This window comes from Pseudophryne corroboree, chromosome 8 (assembly GCF_028390025.1).
Source record: "Pseudophryne corroboree isolate aPseCor3 chromosome 8, aPseCor3.hap2, whole genome shotgun sequence".
Taxonomy (NCBI): domain Eukaryota; kingdom Metazoa; phylum Chordata; class Amphibia; order Anura; family Myobatrachidae; genus Pseudophryne; species Pseudophryne corroboree.
The window spans coordinates 205,190,068-205,194,564 of NC_086451.1; the positions used below are offsets into that span (position 1 = coordinate 205,190,068).

Consider the following 4,497-nt stretch of genomic DNA (forward strand, 5'->3'; position numbering starts at 1 on the left):
GAGTAATAATTCTCCAAATGATATTATTATTTGTGGTGACAGTGACACCTGAGATGAAAATATTGAGAATTCTGTTTCTGCATAGGAGAAAATTCTTCCAATGCCTGTTATAGTGGTGTGTCCTGGTAACGATTAATCTGCTATTTCAAAATCACGAAATTTACGGATCAATAATAGTAATATGCAAAAGAACTCTAGATGAGTGTATGAACAGAGAGAAAATTCTATAAGAGGAAGGAAAATTAGAAATGAAAAGTGGTAATGGTCAAAGGTTGCTCCACCACCTCTACTTTTCACACGGATACAGAGATATTTATTACTGCTCCTAATATTCCCTGGAAGTCTCCCATCCAGGTACTGATCAGGCTAATCACTGCTTAGCTTCCAAGATCAGACGAGATTGGGCGTAGCCAGTGAGATATGGCAGTAATATCACAAAGATTGTGAATGAGAGAATGTATGGTTATTGACATATACCAGTTAGAGTACTTCTGCTGTCCATTGATGCGTACAGTTATCCTGTTACTTTAAGCATTGCAGGGTAGTTATTAGACTGTCGTCAGGATGAGAGAGTACTGAACAAGTAAGATTCAGGAAACGTATATACGTTTCCTGAATCTTACTTGTTCAGTACTCTCTCATCCTGACGACAGTCTAATAACTACCCTGCAATGCTTAAAGTAACAGGATAACTGTACGCATCAATGGACAGCAGAAGTACTCTAACTGGTATATGTCAATAACCATACATTCTCTCATTCACAATCTATGTGATATTACTGCCATATCTCACTGGCTACGCCCAATCTCGTCTGATCTTGGAAGCTAAGCAGTGATTAGCCTGATCAGTACCTGGATGGGAGACTTCCAGGGAATATTAGGAGCAGTAATAAATATCTCTGTATCCGTGTGAAAAGTAGAGGTGGTAGAGCAACCTTTGACCATTACCACTTTTCATTTCTAATTTTCCTTCCTCTTATAGAATTTTCTCTCTGTTCATACACTCATCTAGAGTTCTTTTGCATATTACTATTATTGATCCGTAAATTTCGTGATTTTGAAATAGCAGATTAATCGTTACCAGGACACACCACTATAACAGGCATTGGAAGAATTTTCTCCTATGCAGAAACAGAATTCTCAATATTTTCATCTCAGGTGTCACTGTCACCACAAATAATAATATCATTTGGAGAATTATTACTCCAAAATTATTACTTCTTAAAGTGAGAATCATTTATTATTATTTTTTTTAATATTTTTTTCTCTTTAAATGTTATAAACTATATGTGTGTTGAACTGTGTACCATAAATCTTATCATGTTTTAATTAAAAGTTAAGTTTTAGTTTTTCAAGCGTGCCCCAACACAGAGTCTCTCTTTTTCTTTTGCTAATATTGACATGTATTATTGACTCTGGGTGCACCACCAACTACAGTAACTCCTTAAAGACCTATACAGGCATTTCGCATGCATATGCACTGTTGGTTTACAAGGTACAAAATTCATAAGAGCCCATTACAAAGAAAAATTCTTTAGGGTCCTGTGCGGCACCATACTGACCTTTTCGAGATAAAGAAGGTGTCAGAGAGAGAAAGGAAAAGAGAAATAGAAAGGAATGAGAGTGGAGAGATAAAGAAGGAGAAAAAGAAAGAGAAAGGAATGAGAGTGGAGAGATAAAGAAGGAGAAAGAGAAAGAGAGTGGAGAGATAAAGAAGGTGTCTGAGAGAGAAAAGAGAAAGAGAGTGAGGAGATAAAGATGGTGCCAGAGAAAGAAAATAGAAAGAGAAAGAGAGAGTAGAGAGATAAAGATGGTGCCAGAGAAAGAAAAGAGAAAGAGAATAGAGAGTGGAGAGATAAAGAAGGAGAAAGAGAAAGAGAAAGGAATGAGAGTGGAGAGATAAAGAAGGAGAAAGAGAAAGAGAAAGGAATGAGAGTGGAGAGATAAAGAAGGAGAAAGAGAAAGAGAGAGGAATGAGAGTGTAGCGATAAAGAAAAAGTAAGAGAAATGAATGAGAGTGGAGAGATAAAGGAGAAAGAAAAAGGAATGAGAGTGGAGAGATAAAGAAGGAAAAAGAGAAAGAGAAAGAAATGAGAGTGGAGAGATAAAGAAAGAGGAAGAGAAACAGAAAGGAATGAGATTGGAGAGATAAAGAAGGATAAAGAAAAGTAATGAGAGTGGAGAGATAAAGAAGGTGTCAGATAGAGAAAGGAAAAGAGAAAGGAATGAGAGTGGAGAGGTAAAGAATGAGAAAGAGAAAGGAATGAGAGTGGAGAGAAAAAGAAGGAGAAAGAGAAAGAGAAAGGAAGAAGAGTGGAGAGAAAGAGAAAGAGAAAGGAATGAGAGTGGAGAGATAAAGAACGAGAAAGAGAAAGGAATGAGAGTGGAGAATTAAAGAAGGTGTCAGAGAGAGAAAGGAAAAGAGAAAGAGAAAGGAATGAGAGTGGAGAGATAAAGAAGGAGAAAGAAAGATAAAGGAATGAGAGTGGAGAGATAAAGAAAGAGGAAGAGAAAGAGAAAGGAATGAGATTGGAGAGATAAAGAAGGTGTCAGAGAGAAAGAGAAAGGAATGAGAGTGGAGAGATAAAGAAGGTGAAAGAGAAATGAATGAGAGTGGAGAGATAAAGAAGGAGAAAGAGAAAGGAATGAGAGTGGAGAGATAAAGAAGGTGTCAGAGAGAGAAAGGAAAAGAGAAAGATAAAGGAATGAGAGTGGAGAGATAAAGAAGGAGAAAGAGAAATCGGAAAAGGAATGAGTGTGGAGAGATAAAGAAGGAGAAAGAGAAAGGAATGAGAGTGGAGAGATAAAGAAGGAGAAAGAGAAGGAGAAAGGAATGAGAGTGGAAAGATAAAGAAAGAGGAAGAGAAAGAGAAAGGAATGAGAAAGAGAAAGATAAAGGAATGAGAGTGGAGAGATAAAGAAGGTGTCAGAGAGAGAAAGGAAAAGAGAAAGAGAAAGGAATGAGAGTGGAGAGATAAAGAAGGAGAAAGAGAAATCGGAAAAGGAATGAGAGTGGAGAGATAAAGAAGGAGAAAGAGAAGGAGAAAGGAATGAGAGTGGAGAGATAAAGAAGGAGAAAGAGAAAGGAGTGAGAGTGGAGAGATAAAGAAAGAGGAAGAGAAAGAGAAAGGAATGAGATTGGAGAGATAAAGAAGGTGTCAGAGAGAAAGAGAAAGAGAAAGAGAAAGGAATGAACGTAAAGAGATAAAGAAGGAGAAAGAGAAATGAATGAGAGTGGAGAGATAAAGAAGGAGAAAGAAAAGTAATGAGAGTGGAGAGATAAAGAAGGTGTCAGATAGAGAAAGGAAAAGAGAAAGAGAAAGGAATGAGAGTGGAGAGGTAAAGAATGAGAAAGAGAAAGGAATGAGAGTGGAGAGAAAAAAGAAGGAGAAAGAGAAAGAGAAAGGAAGAAGAGTGGAGAGAAAGAGAAAGGAATGAGAGTGGAGAGATAAAGAACGAGAAAGAGAAAGGAATGATAGTGGAGAGTTAAAGAAGGTGTCAGAGAGAGAAAGGAAAAGAGAAAGAGAAAGGAATGAGAGTGGAGAGATAAAGAAGGTGTCAGAGAGAGAAAGGAAAAGAGAAAAAGAAAGGAATGAGAGTGGAGAGATAAAGAAGGAGAAAGAGAAATTAATGAGAGTGGAGAGATAAAGAAGGTGTCAGAGAGAGAAAGGAAAAGAGAAAGAGAAAGGAAAGAGTGGAGAGATAAAGTAGGTGTCAGAGAGAGAAAGGAAAAGAGAAAGAGAAAGGAATGAGAGTGGAGAGATAAAGAAGGAGAAAGAGAAAGGAATAAGAGTGGAGAGATAAATAAGGAGAAAGAGAAAGAGAAAGGAATGAGAATGGAGAGATAAAGAAAGAGAAAGAGAAAGAAAAGGAATGAGAGTGGAGAGAAAGATTGGAGAGATAAAGAAGGTGTCAGAGCGAGAAAGGAAAAGAGAAAGATAAAGAGAAAGGAATGAGAGTGGACAGATAAAGAAGGTGTCAGAGAGAGAAAGAGAAAGGAATGAGAGTGGAGAGATAAAGATGGAGAAAGAGAAAGGAACGAGAGTGGAGAGATAAAGAAGGAGAAAGAGAAAGAGAAAGGAAGGGGAGTGGGGAGATAAAGAAGGAGAAAGAGAAAGAGAAAGGAACGAGAGTGGAGAGATAAAGAAGGAGAAAGAGAAAGGAACGAGAGTGGAGAGATAAAGAAGGAGAAAGAGAAAGGAAGGGGAGTGGGGAGATAAAGAAGGAGAAAGAGAAAGAGAAAGGAATGAGAGTGGAGAGATAAAGAAGGTGTCAGAGAGAGTAAGGAATAGAGAAAGAGAAATAGAAAGAGAAAGGAAAGAGTGGAGAGATAAAGAAGGTGTCAGAGAGAGAAAGGAAAAGAGAAAGGAATGAGAGTGGAGAGATAAAGAAGGAGAGAGAGAAAAAAAAGGAATGAGAGTGGAGAGAAAGAGTGGAGAGATAAAGAAGGTATCAGAGAGAGAAAAGAGTAAGAGAAAGGAATGAGAGTGGAGAGAT

At 37.7% G+C, this 4,497-nt stretch overlaps 2 pseudogenes; one reads left to right on the forward strand and one right to left on the reverse strand.

Moving 5' to 3' along the window:
* Positions 1–313: 313 nt before the first annotated feature.
* LOC134950279 (5S ribosomal RNA) lies at positions 314–432 on the reverse strand (annotated as a pseudogene).
* A 342-nt stretch (positions 433–774) lies between these two features.
* On the forward strand, positions 775–893 carry LOC134950291 (5S ribosomal RNA; annotated as a pseudogene).
* Positions 894–4,497: the final 3,604 nt, after the last annotated feature.